This window comes from Heptranchias perlo, chromosome 14, assembly GCF_035084215.1.
Source record: "Heptranchias perlo isolate sHepPer1 chromosome 14, sHepPer1.hap1, whole genome shotgun sequence".
Lineage (NCBI taxonomy): Eukaryota > Metazoa > Chordata > Chondrichthyes > Hexanchiformes > Hexanchidae > Heptranchias > Heptranchias perlo.
In genome coordinates, this window is record NC_090338.1 from 53378521 (window position 1) to 53401013 (window position 22493).

The window sequence follows — 22493 nt, forward strand, 5'->3', positions numbered from 1 at the left end:
TAAACATCTGTAAGCAGGCGTGCTACCGGAAATAAAGCATTGAAGCGAGAGACATCAGGAGCAATTCAGTGTTTTGGAGCAGGGGATGGAGAGAGGGGCATAACCCATGTCAAAATAATTATGGGGGGTATCAATTTTCTCTACCCCCAGTGGTTATTCTTTGTCTTTAGGGTTACTTTATGGCTTTGGGCTTGTAAAATCTTCAATCTGAAGTTATTTTAAAATGTAGTGTATCAACCAGAATCATTTCAAAGTAATCCCTTTACATAAATAAATGAATATTTCTTTGTCACTGTATTTCCTGAAAATCAAATCCACGTAATCCTCATTCTCACTCTCAGAACAAGCAGATTATTTTCCGGCAACTTTGTATCTCCAATGTCAAAGGCACATCATAGTAAATGTCTGACATTAACTGCCCATTGTTCTCCAATAACAATACCAAGCTGATTCTGATATGAATTATTTTTGCAAAGGGAGGCGAATGAGTAATTTTATGCAAAAAAACTAACTGTAAGGAATAAATTAAAGATAAGTATAAGGATAGCGGAGGGCTGCCGATGACCATGGAACAGAACCCAGTAACATTCGGAAGTAGAGTGAACATTGGCCAAAAAAGAGAATTGCCTACGACACTAATACCTTCATTCAAATCATGCAAATTAACTGCACGGGTCTCCTATCCATCAAACCACCTGCCACTAGCAAAAAAGTAGTTGAAAATGAAATAACACTCCCCAGAAACACAAACATCAAGTTACTCCTGTATATAATATATAGAATAACACGGGTTCGAGTAGCGATATACTCTTGATAAACTGCTCAAGCTTTGCTCTCATGTTCATGAAGTCATCTCAACTCCTTAATGAGATACTGCTTTGCAACATATTCCAGCCTATATATTATTTTATATAGCAACACCACAGGAGATCTGCTAGTGTGTAGAGTAGGGAGGTGAGGGAAAGGAGCGGAGGGAGAAGACAGTGGGATTAGAGAAGACAGTGGGATGCGAGGGTCACGGGAGGAGGAGAGAAAGGGAGAGGGGGGAGAGGGAGTAGAGGGACGGGAAAAGGAAGAGGAAAAGGACGGGAAAGGAGAGTAAAAGGCAGGAAGGAAAAGAGAGGGTAGTAAGGAGAGGGCAGGGCAGAGGAAGGGAGTGCTTAGGAAAAGAAATTCAGATCAGCATGGGTAGGGGAATTGAGGCATGGTGTAGCCAGCCTTCGTGAGAGGAGAAATACAACAATGAGGAGGGGGTTCAGTGGATGGGGAATGCAGTCAGAGGAGGTTATTATAAAAGGGGAAATTAAGCCAAGGGTCAAAATCTTGCTTATCGGGATGAAGGGCCTAAAAGTAGGGGAAACTTGCTGAGTGGGGAAGGGAGTTTTTGGGGTCCAAGATCTTGCTCAGTGGGGGAGGGGTTGTTGTGAGCCACAAATCTTGTGAAAGAATTTGGAAAAAAGTTTGTAAGAGATATTCTCAGAGACTGTGAAGTATTTTTTGATTTATTCCTGAAATATAGACAAATAATATTTTGCTTACACAAAGCTCTCAAATACCAGTTACCATAAAATAAATCTCATCGTGTAATTTGCCAGACCAGTTCCTTACCTTTATAGTCCATCAATTTAGATGTGGCTTTTTATAGTAAAAGTCTGGATATATATAAAAGTTTAATTTAACTTTTTATTTGCATCTTTCCTTCTTTACCAAATATCTTGGCAAAGTACTTCATGTTTTTATGCAGAAACTTTTGATTAACTATTTTAAACATTTTCTGTTAGCGTTTTTTTCTGCATCATTGCAAATGACTACTTTTGTTCATACTTTTTTCAAACGTGACATTTAAATATGCATGTTAGTCTTCTTGGAATGTTTAGTTGGATTTATATATACTTTTTTATATATCACCAGAATTTTACTTGCAACTGTGATTTCCTTTATTTTTCCATTTTAAAAATTAATTATCTTAAATTTTAGGAGTTTTCAGGAAAAATATTTTTTTTCAAGCTTCCAGGTAATGTTGCTATCACTAGTTTGAAGATGTTCTCTTTGTTTCTATACTTCAACAGTTAACTTACGCTGTTATTTACATTACAGCGGGACTGGCTCCAGCTGCAGCGCTTTAGTATAAATAAGGTAACACAAGTGGTTCTGACCGCACAAAGGCTCACCTCAAAAGTAGTTTCTCCTCACATTATGAGAGGAAAATACAAAGGGGAAAATAAAAGCACACTACCAGTGCTGGATGCCTCAGCTCACCATTTTATTCTGCGTGCATGTGGGTTGAGCTGTCAGCCCGATCATACTGGCCAGCTGTGCTGTGCGGTTCTTCCCACAACATCAAGAAAGATCTTGGGCCAGAAATCTAGTCACGATCTTGATTATTGAATAATTACTAGTGTGCAAGATCATGCGTACATAATTGTTCCTGCAATGATGCCAATTCTCTGAATTCTACCCCACAATGTTAACGGTGAAAATTCAGAGCATTGGTAGATTTCAAGGTGGGTGCTTCCCACAATGTAAACAAAATTCTATGATTACAAGATCTGAGTCAGTGGACCATTGTTACTGATGAACAATGGGCACCTAATGTTGGGCATCCATTGTGATGTGCCTTCGACATTGGAGATACAAAGTTACAAGAAAATAATCTCTTGTTCTGAGAATGAGAATGAAGATTACACAAATTTGATTTGTAGGAAATACAGTGATATAGAAACATTTATTTATGTATTATCAAGGGATTACTTTGAAAAGATTTTGGCAAAATCACTATGAATTAACATAACTAGATTGAAAATCTAAGGGATTTAGTTCAATGTAAAACAATATCACTCCTTTCAAACTTTCAAACCTTCAAACTTCTTTCAAATTTTTAAGCATTTACCTTCCATTTCCTCAATCATTTCCTAAATCCAAATTTAAACCCTCTAAGCTTCCCAGTACCTGCAACATAATGACATCCCTATTTGTTTGCTTTCATCACAATCTTACCTTACTTTTATTGTCCTCTCTTTCCATATAAATCAGCAATGCAGGATTCACATACTGGCGCATATGGACCTTCATTCAACATTAGGGTATACACTAGGAAATGTAAAGTTGCAAATACAACTTTTGAGTAACCGCACACATGAAGTTCTTCAGTGTTGCCGGCAGTGCTCTGAATCCGCCCTGCAATATACACAGAGTGAGTATTAATACATCAGTAGAGCCACATATTGTGGGACAGCTTCCAGTAAAAGAATTCCTTAACATAGACACAACATATGAGATGTTAAACCAAAGCCCCATCTGCCTGCTTGGATGGATGTAAAAGATTCCTTGGCAATATTCGAAGAAGAGCAGAGAACTGTTGGTGTCCTGGTCAGCATTTCTCCCTCAACCAAACTACCAAAAATAAATTGGTCATTTAATCATTTGCTCTTTGTGGGACCTTACTGTGTATAGATTTGCTGCAATGTTTTACCTAGATAACAAAGTAATTGCACTTCAAAAAGTAATCTACTGGTTGTAAAGCGCTTCAGGACGTCCTGAGGACGGGATAAGGTTCTATATAAGTGTAAATTCCTTCTTTCTTATTTAGCATTGGTGCTCCTTGAAGTGAAATATTTGAGCAGATCTGTAAACAGAGATGTTTGCCAATGTATGATTGGTAATACAATATGATTACATTACTGATAAAGCAACTTATAGGGCCAGACTCCAGAAAAAACAGTACACGTTGCAACCTTCCTTCCTCGAAAAGGTTAGAATCTGACCCAGAACAAATTTACACTAGTACCCAACATGGTGAGCTTTACAATTTTCAGATAGGATTGTTCAAGGGATCATCATTGGTCATAAAATGTTCAGAGAAAGACACATATTATCTTTGAATAAATTCAGTGTATTCCTTCTAAAGGTTTAGTATGTTTCTGAAATAGGATTAAAATCTCGAGACCCAATTTCTTTTAATATAAAATGAGGGTATTTACATTTCTCCCTGTAATTTTCTTGGGCCCTGCCATGTCAGGTGCCCCTGCTACCAAATGAGTGGTGGTCATCATCCTTCTAGCAATTTAGGATTGCTCTGGTGATATCACCCCCAACTATTTTTTAATCTTCTTTTCAGGGAACCTCTGTTTGCAGTGTGAGTTGCATTGGAGACTGAGCAAAGTGTGTAATCTCTCACTCTACAGTGCTACAGATCATAGAAACATAGAATGATGCAGCACAGAAGGGGGTCGCAACACCACTGTGCCTTTGGACCTCAGTTTCCTAAATACTTAGCAATCATAGCAGAACAAATTAAAACATCCAAAGAAGCAGATTCAGCAACACTTTCAAGCATGATCACAATTGGATATATCCTGTAGTCTAAGGGCAATGATCTAGTTATGTTAGGGATGGGGATGAATGCCAATTTGCTCACTCTCATCTCATGAGGCCATTGGTGCCTCACAGGGATACAGTTTCATGAGAACCAGTCACCAACACCCAGGTTTGGGCTGATAAGTGGCAAGTAACATGTAACATTCACACCACACAAATGTCAGGCAATGACCACCTCTAACAATTGTAAACAATTTTACAACACCAAGTTATAGTCCAGCAATTTTATTTTAAATTCACAAGCTTTCGGAGGCTACCTCCTTCCTCAGGTGAACGATGTGGAACGATGTTTCCACATCGTTCACCTGAGGAAGGAGGTAGCCTCCGAAAGCTTGTGAATTTAAAATAAAATTGCTGGACTATAACTTGGTGTTGTAAAATTGTTTACAATTGTCAACCCCAGTCCATCACCGGCATCTCCACATCACCTCTAACAAGAGAGAGCCTAACCATCCCTCCTTGACATTCAATGGCATTACCATCACTGGGTCCCCATCCATCAACATCCTGGGGTCATCAATGACCAAAAATTCAACTGGACCAGCCACATAAATGCTGTGGCTACTACAGCAGGTCATAGGCTGGATATTATGCGGCAAGTGGCTCACCACTGGACACATCAAAGCCTCTTCACCACCTACAAGGTACTCGTCAGGAGTGCAGCTGCAACGACGTTCAAGAAACTCAACACCATATAGGACAAAGCAGTCCGCTTGATTGCCACTTGCCTAAACATAGACCCCCTCCACCACCAATGCACCATGGCTGCAGTATGTTCTATCTACAGGATGCACTGCAGCAACTCGTCAAGGGTTCTTTGGCTGCACCTCCCAAACCTGCGACTTCCACCACCTATAAGGGCAAAGGCAGCAAGTGCATGGGAACACCACCACCTCCAAGTTCCCCTCCAAGTCACACCCCATCCTGATCTGGACATATATCTCCTTTCCTTCATCGTCACTGGGTCAAAATCCTGGAACCCCCTATCTAATAGCATTGTGAGAGCACCTTCACCACACGGACTGCAGCGGTTCAAGAAGGTGGCCCACCACCACCTTCTCAAGGGCAAGTAGGGTTGAGCAATATATGTTGGCTTTGTCAGATTCCGAAAATGAATTAAAAAATAATCATTCTTAATGTCTACTGCACCATGTATTGATTGGTTATTTGTGGATCATTTCATAGATAAATTACATGTAAAAGTTGTGACTGGTGCATTCAAATCATCTCAGAGCTGTTGCTGAATATTCACTTTTGTCAAGTAATATAGTTTTTGTCATGCATTCAAACCACCCCAAAACAGGATCAATTCATGGCTTTCATCTTGAAGCAACAATGCAAAGTTACTAGAGCCTTTAGTTACCTTTAAGCCGGTGCACCCCTTCCAATAGGCCTATAATACCACAGCAAAGATATTGATCAGTTTGGTGCTGCAGAAATTTAGCACGCCACTGTTCTTCATGAAAACATGTTTTTGAAACTTTTTAAAAATGAGGGAGAAGGGTAATGTCTTATTTCCAATACAATAATCTCACTTTCAGCATGCAATAATCTACAGATTCACACCATAATGATATCCTTTAATAAAAAATATGAACCAAAACGCCAAACCAGAAAACCGTCATAATTCCCAAAATCTATGCAAAAGATAGCTCTGGAATGCTATCCATAGCATGGTACCAATGTGAATAGCTGCCAAAATAATGGGAGATGCAGCTCAACAAAAGCTTTGAGAATTGAGTCGTTAACCTTAAGTCTTTGACCTTTGTCCTATTGAACAAACTGATTTTATATGCTTGATGCAACATCTCCAATTAACTAATAATGGCTTTCTTGATTTTCATTCAAATGTTTTTCAGTCCTATGATGAGTTTGTTGATTTGTGTTATTCAAATAGATTTAGGCTGCATTTTATTCATGTATACTATAGACAAATAACATTTTTAAATGCTGTTCAGAACAAATTACAGCTTAATGAAAGGTTACTGGTGGATATCTATGCCAATATCTCCATGGTGAATTATTTACTCTTGGTGCTGGCAATCTAGAGAGTGAAGGAATTCTCATTTGTTCTTGGCTTCCCTCATGGTCCCATGGCAGCGATTTTAACCAAACCTACCTGTCGAGAAACTGACGGGATCGGGTGCAACGTTGGTTTTACACCCTACCCCAGCGAAGTCAGTGGAGAGTAATATTGGGCGCGATGTAAAACTGGCGTTCCATTGAATCCCATGGGTTTCCTGCCCGCGAGTTAGGTTAAATTGTCCACATTATGACTCCCATAGCTACCTTGATTACACTTCCTCCCACCCCACTTCCTGTAAGGACTCTATTCCATTCTCCCAGTTTCATTGGGCCCGATTTTAGCACCCGCTACCGGGTGCGTTCTCGGCGGGGGGGCCCCGAAAATCCCGAAATCCCGGAGCGGGACCGGATCGCACCTCGATCCCGCCCACGTCCGGGTTCCGCGCTGACGTGCGGGGGTGCGTGCGCAGCCCCTGCTGGTGGGAATCCCGCAGGCAATTAAAGCCAACGGGATGCCACTTGAGTGCATTTACTTTGGTTGTTCAGGTCATTAACTGACCTGATTAAGGGACTGTGTGTGCTTTTGGATAAACATGGGACTGTTTCACACACTGGGGGAAACAGTCCCAGTTGAAATGGACGTGTTGCAGCCGTCAGCCTGTGGCAGCTGCAAAGGTCCATTTGACAGGTGGGGTGGGGGGAGACCCTCAGCCATTGCAGGAGGCCGCTCTGTCACTTGGGACAAAGTTTGGCCTCCACCACCCTCCTCCTGATGGTCGAAGTCACCAACCTGCACACTTACGCCGGGGTCCGGAGACATGTACCTACATTGCGGACCCCCTCAGATGTACATCTTGCGGATGGGGGCCGCCGTAGCTGCAGTCATGACCCCCTCGGAGGGCGAACAGCATCACCAGCCTCGCCATCCACGCCGTCCACCTCAGACACGTGCAGCTCCACAACAGAGTGCTGTGACACATCCACCTGTACAGCAGGAGGGAGGGCTACCGCAGAGAGAGACGCGTCGCAGAGGGCACTACCCTCGCCACAGGGTCCATAGACCGAGGCGCAGCTCCCCGGACCTCTCCGAGCAGCAGTGCACACAGAGGCGCAGATTCAGTCGACATGTAGTCGTGGACATCTGCAGCCTCTTTCATGCCGAGCTGCTCCTGGCTGGCCCCAGCACCAACTGCTTCCCTGTCGCTGCCAAAGTCACCACTGCCCTCCACAACTTCTCCTCCGCATCCTTCCAGGGTGCAGCCGGGTACACCGCCGATGTCTCTCAGTCGTCTGCGTGGAAGAGCCCTGCAAATACACCTGCACCTACTCTGCAGTGGCACAATGGGTGGCATCAGTGGTGGGTCCTCATAGGGATACTCAGGAGCGGGCATTATTGCACAAAACAGACAGGATTCGCGGAGACATGGCAGTGGTGGTGCCAATATAATGTGTGATGTGAGTTGTTCTGAGATTCAATATAGGTAACACCCATGACAAACCCTCAAACACCCTTGTGCATCCCCTTCATGCTCACGACACGTTTGCCTTACGCTGCCTACTGCACATATGTGATGCATGCCCTGTGGCTGCAGCACAGGTGGTGGCAGGTTGAGTGAGGCTGGCCGTGAGAGAGATGCACGAGAGGGTGAGTTTGGGATAGAGCCATGAGATTGTATGAGGATTGGGTTGCGTGGTAGTGGCGGGGTGAGTACTCGCGAGGTGAGTAGGTGCAGGTAAGTTGAGGATGAGGTTTGAGTGGGTATGAGGGGTGATGTGACAGAGTAGTGTTGGCAGTGCCGAAGGAGATGTGGGGTGGGGGCAGTGTTGTGGCAGGCGGAGTGTAGGGGAAAGACTACGTGTTCTCACTGTGGATGACCAACTGAGGTCATTGGAGCGCCTCCTGCACTGTATGCAGGTGGGCGATATGTTGGTGGCGCAGGTGACCTCCTCTGCCACCTCGAGCCAGGCCTTCTTGGTGGCAGAGGTGGGCCGCTTCCTCCCGCCCGCCGGGGGGAAGATCTCTGTCCTCCCCCTCCTCCTCACCCCATCTAATGATACCTGGGGTGAGGCATCATTAAACTGGGAGCAGCCTTCCCCCTGGGCTGCTCCATGCTGTAATTTTTGCTGTTTGTGGCAGCATCTGTCAGTGGAGGACTGCCCCTTTAAATAGAGCGCCTCCAGCTGACATCTTACTGCGCATGCGCAGCCCGCCCGACGCACAGATCAGCATCGGGGAACCTGGAGGAGCAGGTAAGTTAATCCAATTAGTGGATTGCCTGCGACGATCGCACGGGCAACACACTAATTTCACCGGGCGCGTTGCCTACCCGCCGAGAACCCGCACCCCTGGTAAAATCGGGCCCATTGTCTCCGTTGCAGCTGTTCTGATGATGCCACCTTCCACTCCAGTGCTATGTCTTTTTTCCTCAACAGAGGATTCTCTTCCACTGTAGTTGACAGGGCCCTCCACCGTGTCCGTCCCATTTCTTGCATTTCTGCCCTCACCCCTTTCCTTCCCTCCCAGATCCATGATAGGGTCCCCCATGTCCTCACCTTCCACCCCACCAGCCTCCACATTCAATGTATCATCCTCCGCCATTTCTGCCACCTCCAGCACGATGCCACTACCAAATACATCTTCCCTCCCCTCCCCTTTCAGCATTGCCAAGGGACCGTTCCCTCCGCGACACCCTGGTCCACTCTTACATCACCAAAACACCTGCTCTCCTTCCCACAGCACCTTCAAGTGCGAGCGCAGGAGATGCAACACCTGCCCTTTCACCTCCTCCCTTCCCACCGTCCAGGGCCCCAATCACTCCTTCCAGGTGAAACAATGGTTTACTTGTACTTCTTTCAATTTAGTATACTGTATTCGCTGTTCACGATGCTGTTTCCTCTATAAATGCAGATTGGGTCTCGAGGAGCTGTAAATGGCAACAGCAGAACCATTACTAGCACCTGCTGTCCGAAAAAATGGGAGCAATGGTTATGATCTGAAGTTATTGAAATCAATGTTATTCGGAATTCGGAAGGTCGTAAAGTGCCTGATCGAAAGATGCTGAACACCTCCATTCAGTCCGCAAGTGTGACCCTGACCATCCGGTTCGCTTGCCATTTTAATTCTCCGCCTCACTCCCACTCTCAGTCCTCGGCCTCCTACCCTGTTCCAATAAAGCTCAGCGGAAGCTCGAGAACAGCACCTCACCTCTCGATCAGGCACTTTACGACCTTCCGAATTCCGAATAACATTGATTTCAATAACTTCAGATCATAACCATTGTTCCCATTTTTTCGGACAGCAGGTGCTGGTAATGGTTCTGATGTTGCCATTTACAGCTCTTCTAGACCCATCTTTTGTTTCTTTACCTGTCCCATTACCGCCCTCCTTGCCTTGCACCATCATCCCTTTTGTCATTTAATCACTCTTGCCCTCCACCCTATCACAGACCTTCCCTTTTGTTTTTTCCTCCCCTCCCTTCCCCCCTTGCCACCCCCCCACCCCCACCCCCTGCCGCTTTGCCTGGCTCTGTACTTGCTTAAAAGCATTTAAATCTTTAACTTCTTCCAGTTCTGACGAAAGGTCATCGAACTGAAATGTTAACTCTGTTTCTTTCTCCAGAGATGCTACCTAACGTGCTGAGTATTTCCAGCATTTTCTATTTTTATTTCTGATTTCCAGCATCCGCAGTATTTTGCTTTTGACCCATTATGATTTTGTCTGTTCCTGCTAAATCCCAAGCCACAATGTGGCCCAGTTACTTCCAATTTTGCAAGTCTGTTAACTAGGTAAATAAGCTGCTCCCAGAACCAAACTTATTTTTTGCAATTCCCTGCCTGGAAAAATAAAGGGGCAGAACTTGCTCCTGAAATAATGGAGGAGCTCAACAGCGCCTCCTGTTTTTAATGGCGAATCGAAGGAGCAAGTTCCCACGTTTGCACATGCGCAGTAAAACGCGCAAATCGTGAACTTGCTCCTATTGGTTCGCCAGCAATTTGACAGCTTAGAATCAAAGGACCACCACACGCTGCAATCATTGAAATCACTGAAGAATCACAAACTTGCTCATCTGCCCAGCTGGAAAGTAACTAATTACGCCACCAATGAGGTATGCTTGAAAATACCAGATCTAAACGAAGTTTTAAAAGCTCGGTTAGTCTTAATGATTGACAAACAACTAAAAATTAAATTTTAATAATGTGGAGTCTCATATTACTCCTTATTTTAATAGTTTTTGGTCATTAAAAAAAATTAAAAATTAAAAAATTAAACATTTTTTTACTTTTCCCTTAGGTCTCTTGGGCCTTTTATTTTAAAAAATTACATTTTTATTTACAATGATTTTAAATGAATGAAGTCTGCTTGCCTGCTTGAGAGCATGACTTCTCTTCCTGACAGATTTTGTGAGCTTGTCTTCTATTCTCACAGACTGTTCCATGCACATCAACGTACCCTGTTCAGAGGCTGAGTTGATAGCGTACAATTTTTTACAAGTTCAAAATCAAGCAAGTCGACACCACAGAGCCGGCGGTAAGTACATTCATTCATTTAGTTCGCAGGAGCTGCGGCAAGCGTCGCCACACCGCTCTGCCCAAGTTCTGCCCCATTGTATGGGAAAAGCTCAGTGCGGCAGCTCTGCGTACTGTCTGTAATCTGCTGATACTGACCCCATGGTAGGGACAGTATACAAAGTGTCTAAGCAACCCTTTGGCACTCCATGTTCCTCTAGGTTTTGGAAAAGCTTATTGGCTAATGGACTTCCCTTGCTGAGCCCTAGGGAGGGTCATTTATAGGAGGACTTGTGCAATATAGAATATTACTCATTCCCCAGATGGTATGCCAGAATAGCCATTTGAAAATCTTGGCAGCCTCTCCAGGAAGAGGTATGAATGTATACTTTTCTGAAGGCAAGCCCCTTCCCACAAAAGAATTCAGTTTTGAGCACAGTACACTAACTGTTAATTGTATCCATGTGATTTATATCAATTAATGTTAATTGTATTCAGGTGGTGCGTATCAATTGGGGACTCTCTTGTATCCATTTATATTAGAGCTTATCTAGGGTGTGGAGGTTGTGATGTAGATCTCTGTGAATAAAGGCTTGAAAGCAACTGAAGACCTGGCTATCCAATTTAAAACACTAACCCACAGAGCTAATGGGCGTCATTTTAGCACCCACTATCGGGTGCGTTCCTGGCGGGGGGGCTCCGAAAACCGGAGAATCCCGGAGCTGGACCGGAGCCCGCCCCGAACCCACGCACTTCCGGGTACCCCGCTAACACGCCGGCGTGCGCGCGCAGCCCCCGCTGGTGGGAATCCCGCAGGCAATTAAAGCCAGCGGGATGCCACATGAAAGGATTTATTTAGGTATTTCAGGTCATTAACTGACCTGATTAAGGGATTATGTGAGGAGGGGTGGGATTTTAGAGCAAACTGGGACTGTTTCCCACCTTGGGGGAAACACTCCCAGGTCAAATGGACGTGTTGCAGCTGTCAGCCTGTGGCAGCTGCAAAGGTCCATTTGACAGGTGGTGGGGGGGGGGGGGGAGACCCTCACCCTTTGCAGGAGGCCACTCTGTCACTTGGGACAAAGTTTGGCCTCCACCACCCTCCTCCTGACAGTCAAAGTCACCAACCTGCACACTTACCCCGGGGTCCGGAGACATGTACCTACCTTGCGGAACCCCTCAGATGTACATCTTCTGGATGGGGGCCGCCGTAGCTGCAGTCATGACCTCCTCGGAGGGCGAACAGCATCACCAGCCTCACCAGCCTCGTCATCCACGCCGTCCACCTCTGACACGTGGAGCTCCACAACAGAGTGCTGTGACACATCCACCTGTACAGCAGGAGGGAGGGCTACCGCAGAGAGAGATGCGTCGCAGAGGGCTCTACCCTCACCACAGGGTCCACAGACCGAGGCTCAGCCTCCTGGACCTCTCTGAACATCAGTGCACACGGAGGCTCAGAGTCACCCGACATGTAGTCGTGGACATCTGCAGCCTCTTTCATGCCGAGCTGCTCCTGGCTGGCCCGAGCACCATCTTCTTACCTGTCGCTGTCAAAGTCACCACTGCCCTCAACAACTTCTCCTCCGCATCCTTCCAGGGTGCAACCGGGGACATTGCCGATGTCTCTCAGTCGTCTGCGCAAAAGAGCCCTGCAAATACACCTACACCCACTCTGCAGTGACACAATGGGTGGCATCAGTTGTGGGTCCTCATAGTGATCCTCAGGAGAGGGCATTATTGCACAAACCAGACAGGATTCGCGAAGACATGGCAGTAGTGGTGCCAATATAATATGTAATGTGAGTTGGTCAGAAATTCAATATAAGTAACAACCATGACAAACCCTTAAACACCCTTGTGCATCCCCTTCATGCTCACGACACATTTGCCTTATGCTGCCTACTGCACATATGTGATGCATGCCCTGTGGCTGCAGCACAGGTAGTGGCAGGTTGAGTGAGGCTGGCTGTGAAAGAGATGCACGAGAGGGTGAGTATGAGATAGAGCCATGAGATTGTATGAGGATTGGGTTGAGTGGTAGTGGCGGGATGAGTACTGGCGAGGTGAGTAGGTGCAGGTAAGATGAGGATGAGGTTTGAGTGGGTATGAGGGGTGATGTGACAGAGTAGTGTTGGCAGTGCTGAAGGAGATGTGGGGTGGGGGCAGTGATGTGGCAGACGGTGTGTAGGGGAAAGACTACGTGTTCTCACTGTGGATGACCAACTGAGGTCATTGGAGTGCCTCCTGCACTGTATGCAGGTGGGCGATATGTTGGTTGCGCTGGTGACCTCCTCTGCCACCTCGAGCCAGGCCTTCCTGGTGGCAGAGGCAGGCCGCTTCCTCCCGCCCGCCGGGAGGAAGATCTCTGTCCTCCCCCTCCTCCTCACCCCATGTATTGATACCTGGAGTGAGGCATCATTAAACTGGGAGCAGCCTTCCCCCTGGGCTGCTCCATGCTGTAATTTTTGCTATTTGTTGCAGCATCTGTCATGGAGGACTGCCCCTTTAAATAGAGCTCCTCCAGCTGACAGATCTTACTGCGCATGCGCAGCCCACCCGACGCGCAGATCAGCAGTGGGGAATCCGGGGGAGCAGGTAAGTGCATCCAATTAGTGGATTTGATGCTACGATCGCGCGGGAAGCTGACTAATTTCAGGGTAACGCGCCCGATAGCCCCCCCGCCGAGAACCCGCAGCCCTGCTAACATCGGGCCCAATGTCTCAGCGTATTGTTTAGACACTTCCAAATTTCAGCCTTTAATATCTATTCATTACGGAAGATTCATGTTAACACTACTGAACCTTTCCATAATTAGGTTTACAAAACATGTCTCCAAAATGGACCTTCTTCTTTCTATGTTTACTTTCTTTCCTGAGCTTAAATATGACAATGCATAGTTTTAATCTGAATTGCGTACATCTAAAAGATACAATTGTGCCGATATCACCAATAGAGTGATTTTATTGCTAATGAAAGGTTGAACATGTAATGTATTTACATTAATTTCCTTTGTTTTGCTTTAAACAATGAAAAGTGAAGGAGCTGCTGCTGGTGCTGTCAGGTCTGCCATTTTGTGTCCACATCGGCTTCAGAAACTACCTTTCCCACCCATAGACTGGCCCAGTTTCTTTTGACAGTTTATGGCAGAGAGATAAATGCAATGGGCTCTCCTTACTTTATCCAGCTAATGAGACTTGGATTCAGCATTTTCGATATACTCTTAAAAAAAAATTCGAAAAATACTTTTTAAAACAATTTTTCTCCACCTTAGAATGGTGACGGGTAAGTGAAATGTTTATGAGGTTTATATTCATAAGGTCTTACCAGAGTCTTTACGCCAGCTATCTCCAGTTAGAATGTAAGTCCTTCATTTAAATATGAAAGGGAAACCATGTTTGACAAACCTACTGGAGTTTTTTTGAGGATGTAACTGGTAGAATAGATAAGGGAGAACCAGTGGATGTGGTGTATTTGGATTTTCAGAAGGCCTTTGATAAAGTCCCACATAAGAGGTTAGTGTGCAAGATTGTAGCACATGGGATTGGGGGTAATATACTGGCTTGGATTGAAAATTGGTTAACAGACAGGAAACAGAGAGTAGGAGTAAATGGGTCTTTTTTGGGTTGGCAGGCAGTGATTAGTGGGGTACTGCAGGGATCAGTGCTCAGGCCCCAGCTATTCACAATATATATCAATGATTTGGATGAGGGAACCAAATGTAATATTTCCAGCAAGCTTGCTGACAACACAAAACTAGGTGGGATTGTGAGTTGTGAGGAGGATGCAAAGGGGCTTCAAGGCGATTTAGATAAGTTGAGGCAAATACATGGCAGATGCAGTATACTGTGGATAAATGTGAAGTTATCCAATTCGGAAGGAAAAATAGAAAGGCAGAGTAATATTTAAATGGTGATAGATTGGGAAATGTTGATGTACAAAGGGACCTGGGTGTCCTTGTACACCAGTCACTGAAAGCAAACATGCAGGTGCAGCAAGCAGTTAGGAAGGCAAATGGTATGTTGGCCTTCATTGCAAGAGGATTTGAGTACAGGAGCAAGGATGTCTTACTGCAGTTATATAGGGCCTTGGTGAGACCACACCTGGAGCATTGTGTGCAGTTTTGGTCTCCTTACCTAAGAAAGGATATACTTGCCATAGAGGGAGTGCAGCGAAGGTTCACCAGACTGATTCCTGGGATGGCAGGACTGTCGTATGAGGAGAGATTGGGTCGACTCAGCCTGTATTTACTCGAGTTTAGAAAAATGAGAGGGGATCTCATTGAAACATATAAAATTCTGACAGGGCTAGACAGACTGGATGCAGGGAGGATGTTTCCCCTCTCTGCCATAAACTGTCAAAAGAAACTGGGCCAGTCTATGGGTGGGAAAGGTAGTGCAAGGGTGCATGTCTACAGTTTCTGAAGCCGATGTGGACACAAAATGGCAGACCTGACAGCACCAGCAGCAGCTCCTTCACTTTTCATTGTTTAAAGCAAAACAAAGGAAATTAATGTAAATACATTACATGTTCAACCTTTCATTAGCAATAAAATCACTCTATTGGTGATATTGGCACAATCGTATCTTTTAGATGTACGCAATTCAGATTAAAACTATGCATTGTCATATTTAAGCTCAGGAAAGAAAGTAAACATAGAAAGAAGAAGGCATCAAGGGGTATGGGGAGAGAGCAGGAATATAGTATTGAGATAGAGGATCAGCCATGATCATACTGAATGGCGTAGCAGGCTCAAGGGGCCGAATGGTCTTCTCCTGTTCCTATTTTCTATGTTTCTATCTCCTTAAATGGCACAGTGAATAATGATCCACTTGCTGTTGTACTGAACCATACAGACTAGGAAAGTCTCACATATCAATCCCTAGTCTGTGCTGAGTTACCCGTGAGGGCAGTGTTGGGGTGCGACAAATGGCCTCAAAGTCCCTAGGCTTAGAGGGGGGTAGAAAAGGCAGTTAAGCGCCTGCTACTAATCAGTATCTACTGACTACTGCTAGAAAGTATTTGCATGTGGATGTCTGGATTGCCTTTAGATGAGGTGCCTTCTGAAGTTAAGTAATCTCCCAACACTTATTGTCTAAGCTCACAAATGATCATTTTGGACACGGTGCTGAGGGCTGCAGCCACTGTAGAACTGTATCCTCATGTGAATTACTATCTTCAGGACATGAGGGAGGAAGAAAGAGAGAAAAAAATTGAAGGGAAAAGAAATATTCAATGTACCACTTAAGAGTAATCAGGTATTTCATGAACGAATAAATTATATACAGCTGGCATAACATCCATGGTGGGGCATCTGGATTGGCAGTAAAGCGAAGGTCAAAAGCATTTAAAAATAAATCAATGCCTCCCTGCCGCTGCCACTTTTGAAGTTTTCAGCTATTTGCAAGGGCATGATTTTATAAATAAATATTAAGTTGCCTGTGTAGCTTTCAGGGCAAGTTCACGTTGCCCTTAACACTGCTCCAGAGCAATATTGCGAAATATGGAGCAGGTACGACTGACTGTCTGTCTGACATTGATGTATCTAAAACACCCATAAACCATTACCACTTCTGTAGGTAAATATCAGACAATGGTGTCTAAAAATGAGGCAGTTATCATACCACCCACCAATCAATGGACCCTATATTTTCACATTAAAGAGAAAGACTGTCTAGCTCATTTAGGGAGTCACCCAGCTCTATAATGCATACAAAGTATGTTAATCTTTAGTATTCTTCATGTTAATCAAGTTTAATCTTGTATCATCTATCCAAGAGGAAAACACAATATTAAATCTTAATATTTTGCTTTAGAGAAACTAGTGTTCTATCATCTTTTGTTTTGCTGTATTGCAATATTGTCCTGATTTTCAGCCTGCAAGAAAATGAATCCTCTTCTAAAGCATATAACTTAATTTCTTAAATTTTCCACAGATACGAGAAAATTGGGAGAAGTTACAACTTAATGTAATGATAGTTTGACACTATATACTGTGACAATTGTTTTGACTTTGTCCTTTGTTATTTTGAAGCAGTTGTTCCCATTGAGTGGAGAGTACAAAGAGCAGGAATGTGTCACATGGCATATGCGTGTGGAAGGGACATTCCATAAAAATAGACTAATCTCTCCAGGCAGGAATCTCCTTTTATAATCATCCCAGAAGCGATCTGCATGACAGGAAACAAGAATCGGAATCTAATAAAAACAAAGCCGTCTCCATAACTGGAGCTATGTCTGGGGCACTGTGCATGAAAGGAGATTTAGGAGAACACATATGTCACAGTACTTTTTTCTGTTCACTTTATTAGGGATAAACAGACGGAACTGTTTATTCACACATTGCTAATAAAAGGAAGAATTGAGATATGAATTATTTCTGTTCAGCTTCTGGCACTTTCTAAAATGATTGTATTTTACCTTATTAATAAAACAAGGTGAATTTGCCCAAAAATCCATTGAGTAAGAATGTGACTTTGTGTGATAGTGTAAAACAAGTGATAGCGAGGCGGAAGCTGACCGTTGACTTCAATAGAAATAAAAATCGAGAGAGATGTAAAACGGGCTTCCGCCTCGCTATCACCTGTTTTACACTGTTGCACCAAGTCAAGATCTACCCCATTGCTTTTTGACATTAATATAAGCATGGTTCTCTAGGCCTTTTACTTCAGAAGAATTAGGACATCATCTCACCTTGAGGGCGTTTTACTGCCAATTAAGTACTTTTTGAAGTGTGGTCACTGTTGTGATATGGGGAAACGTGGCAGTCAATTTGCACATAGAAAGGTACGGTAGCATGGTGGTTATGTAACTGGACTAATAATCCAGTTTCATGAGTTCAAATCCTGCCACAGCAGCTGGGGAAATTAAATTCAATTAATTAAATAAATATCTGGAATTTAAAAAACTAGTACCAGTAATGATGGCCATGAAACTACCGGATTGTCGTAAAAACCCATCTGGTTCACTAATGTCCTTTAGGGAAGGAAACCTGCCGTCCTTACCCGGTCTGGCCCATACGTGACTCCAGACCCACAGCAATGTGGTTGATTCTTTATTGCGCTCTCTGAAATGACCTAGCAAGCCACTCTGTTGTAAAATCTCACTTAAAAAAAGTCATAATAAGAATAAAACCGGACGGACCACTAGGCACTGGACATGACAAAGGCAAACCAAGCCCAGTCAACCCTGCAAAGTCCTCCTCACTAACATCTGACTTGTGCCAAAATTGGGGGAGCTGTCCCACAGACCAGTCAAGCAACAGCCTGACATAGCCATACTCACAGAATCATACCTTTCAGCCAACGTCCCAAACTCTTCCATCACCATCCCTGGGTATGTCCTGTCCTACCGGCAGGACAGAACGACCAGAGGTGGCGTACAGTGATATACAGTCAGGAGGGAGTGGCCCTGGGAGTCCTCAACATTGACTCCGGATCTCATGGCATCAGGTCAAGCATGGGCAAGGAAACCTCCTGCTGATTACCACCTACCTCCCTCCCTCAGCTGATGAATCAGTCCTCCTCCATGTTGAGAAGCACTGAGGGTAGCAAGGGCACAGAATGTACTCTGGATGGGGGACTTCAATGTCCATCACCAAGAGTGGCTCGGTAGCCCCATTACTGATTGAGCTGGCCGAGTCCTGAAGGACATAGCTGCCAGACTGGTCTACGGCAGGTGGTGAATAAACCAACACGAGGGAAAAACTTACTTGACCTCGTCCTCACCAATCTACCTGTCGCAAATGCATCTGTCCATGACAGTATTGGTAGGACTGACCACCGCACAGTCCTTGGGGAGATGAAGTCCCGTCCTCGCATTGAGGACACCATCCAACGTGTTGTGTGGCACTACCACCGTGCTAAATGGGATAGATTCAGAACAGATCTAGCAGCTCAAAACTGGGCATCCATGAGGCGCTGTGGGCCATCAGCAGCAACAGAATTGTATTCCAGCACAATCTGTAACCTCATGGCCCGGCATATTCCTCACTCCACCATTACCAACAAGCCAGGGGATCAACCCTGGTTCAATGAGGAGTGTAGAAGAGTATGCCAGGAGCAGCACGAGGCGCACCTAAAAATTAGGTGCCAACCTGGTGAAGCTAAAACTCAGGACTACATGCATGCTAAACAGCGGAAGCAACATGCTATAGACAGAGCTAAGCGATTGCACAACCAACGGATCAGATCAAAGCTCTGCAGTCCTGCCACATCCAGTCGTGAATGGTGGTGGACAATTAAACAACTAACGGGATGAGGAGGATCTGTAAACATCCCCATCCTCAATGATGGCGGAGTCCAGCACGTGAGTGCAAAAGACAAGGCTGAAGTGTTGCAGCCAGAAGTGCCGAGTGGATGATCCATCTCGGCCTCCTCCCGATATCCCCACCGTCACAGAAGCCAGTCTTCAGCCAATTCGAATCATTCCACTTGATATCAAGAAACGGCTGAGTGCACTGAATACAGCAAAGGCTATGGGCCCCAACAGCATCCCGGCTGTAGTGCTGAAGACTTGTGCTCCAGAACTAGCCACGCCTCTAGCCAAACTGTTCCAGTACAGCTACAACACTGGCATCTACCCAACAATGTGGAAAATTGCCCAGGTATGTCCTGTCCACAAAAAGCAGGACAAATCCAATCCGGCCAATTACCACCCCATCAGCCTACTCTCAATCATCAGCAAAGTGATGGAAGGTGTCGTTGACAATGCTATCAAGCGGCACTTACTCACCAATAACTTGCTCACCAATGCTCAGTTTGGGTTCCGCCAGGATCACTCGGCTCCAGACCTCATTACAGCCTTGGTCCAAACATGGACAAAAGAGCTGAATTCCAGAGGTGAGGTGAGAGTGACTGCCCTTGACATCAAGGCAGCATTTGACCAAGTGTGGCACCAAGGAGCCCTAGTAAAATTGAAGTCAATGGGAATCAGGGGGAAAACTCTCCAGTGGCTGGAGTCATACCTAGCACAAAGGAAGATGGTAATGGTTGTTGGAGGCCAATCATCTCAGGCCCAGGACATTGCTGCAGGAGTTCCTCAGGGCAGTGTCCTAGGCCCAACCATCTTCAGCTGCTTCATCAATGACCTTCCCTGCATCATAATGTCAGAAATGGGGATGTTCGCTGATGATTGCACAGTGTTCAGTTCCATTCACAACCCCTCAGATAATGAAGCAGTCCGTGCCCTCATGGAGCAAGACCTGGACAACATCCAGGCTTGGGCAGATAAGTGACAGTAACATTCGCGCCAGACAAATGCCAGGCAATGACCATCTCCAACAAAAGAGAGTCTAACCACCTCTCCTTGACATTCAATGGCATTACCATCGCCGAATCCCCCACCATCAACATCCTGGGGATCACCATTGAACAGAACCTTAACTGGACTAGCCACATAAATACTGTGGCTACAAGAGCAGGTCAGAGGCTGGGTATTCTGCGGCGAGTGACTCACCTCCTGACTCCCCAAAGCCTTTCCACCATCTACATGGCACAAGTCAGGAGTGTGATGGAATACTCTCCACTTGCCTGGATGAGTGCAGCTCCAACAACACTCAAGAAGCTCGACACCATCCAGGACAAAGCAGCCCGCTTGATTGGCACCCCATCCACCACCCTAAATATTCACTCCCTTCACCGCCGATGCACTGTGGCTGCAGTGTATACCATCATGCACTGCAGCAACTCGACAAGGCTTCTTCGACAGCACCTCCCAAACCCGCGACCTCTACCACCTAAAAGGACAAGGGCAGCAGGCACATGGGAACACCACCACCTGCACGTTCCCTTCCAAGTCACAAACCATCCCGACTTGGAAATATATCGCCGTTCCTTCATTGTCGCTGGGTCAAAATCCTGGAACTCCCTTCCTAACAGCACTGTGGGAGAACCTTCCCCTCATGGACTGCAGCGGTTCAAGAAGGCAGCTCACCACCACCTTCTCAAGGGCAATTAGGGATGGGCAATAAATGCTGGCCTCGCCAGCGACGCCCACATCCCATGAACGAATAAAAAAAATGTCCCACAAACAGCAATGAGAAATGACCAGATAATCTGTTTTTAGTGAAGTTGGTGGAGGGGTAATATTGGCCAGGACACTGGGGAGAAGTCCCCTATTCTTCTTTGAATAATGCCGTGGGATCTTTGACGTCCACCAGGGAAGGCAGATGGGGCTTCGGCTTAACGTCTCATCCAAACGACAGCACCTCCAACAATGCAGATTTTGTGCTCAAGACTCTGGAGTGGGACTTCAACCCACAATCTTCTGACTCAGAGGTGAGAGTGTTACCACTGAGCCATGGCTGACACATCCAAGGTTGAAACCTCCCAGTTCTGTGTCCATCTCTCCCAGAATTATCTGTTTGAATCCTGCCAAACAGGCTTCCACCACACTCACAGCAACAAAATTGCCCTTACCAAAGTCGCAAATGACATTCTCTGTGACTGTGACTATGGTACATTATCCCCCGTAATACTCCTTGATCGCTCTGCAGCCTTCAACACAGCTGACTACACCACCTTCCTCCAATGCCTCTCCTCTGTTGTCCACCTGCCCTCACTTGGTTCCACTCTTACCTCTCCAATCATAGCCAAAACATCTCTCGCAATGGCTCTTCTTCTCATCCCCACACTGTAAGTTCCAGAGTCCTTGGTCTTCTTCACTTTCTCATCTACATGCTGCCCGTTGGCAACAACATCCACAGACATGGGTCTAGCCTCCGCATGTACGCTGATGACATCCAGCTCTGCCTCTCCACATCCTCTACCAGCCCCTCCACTGCCTCTGTCAGACTGCTTATTCAACATCCAATCTTGGATTGTCTTAAGTTTCTCCTGCTAAACTTTGGGGAAATGAATGCCACAGTCTTTAAACCCATCACAATGTTAGCTCCCACAACATTGGCCACTGTATCAGACTGAACCAGATTGTTTGCAATTTCGGCGTCCTTTTCAATCCTGAGCTGAATTTCTTGCTCCATATCCTCTCCATCACAAAGACTGCCTACTTCCAACTCTGTAACTTTGTCTGCCTCTGTCCCTACCTCAAGTCATCCATTAGTGAACTTCCAGGCTTAATTACTCCAATGCTTTCCTTGCTGGCCTCCATAATCTACCCTCCGTTAACTCAAGTTCACCCAAAATTCCACTTTGTATCCTATCCCACACCAAGTCCTGCTCACCTGTTCTCTGACCTATATTCACTCGGGTCCCAAATGCCTCAAATTTAAAATTTTTGTCCTTTTCTTTAAATCCCTCATCTCTCCCTATCTCCGTAATCTTCTTCATCTACTCCTTCAAATTCCACCCCCCCCCCTCCGCAAAATGTCTGTTTCTCTGACCCCAGTCTCTTGTGCAACCACCCTCTCTTCACCACACCATTGGCAGCTGTACCTTCATCCGCCTAAACCCATGATCTGGAATTTCCTCTCTAAACCCCTCTGCCTTTCCAACTACCTCTCCTCTTTAAGATCATCCTTAAAACCCACCTTCTTGACCAAGATTTTGGTCACCCCTCCCAATTTCTCCTTCTTTGGTTTTGTGTCAATTTTCTTATGTGAAGTGCCTGAGGACATTTTTCTATAC

At 45.4% G+C, this 22493-nt stretch overlaps 1 long non-coding RNA gene across 1 annotated transcript in view; it reads right to left on the bottom strand.

Annotated features, from left to right (window-relative positions):
• The window catches only part of LOC137332148 (uncharacterized), a 152184-nt gene that overhangs the window by 45478 nt on the left and 84213 nt on the right, over nt 1–22493 (bottom strand). The window contains exon 3 of the long non-coding RNA XR_010965601.1: nt 2998–3177. This is a non-coding gene — a long non-coding RNA (uncharacterized lncRNA). The remainder of the gene's footprint in view (nt 1–2997; nt 3178–22493) is intronic.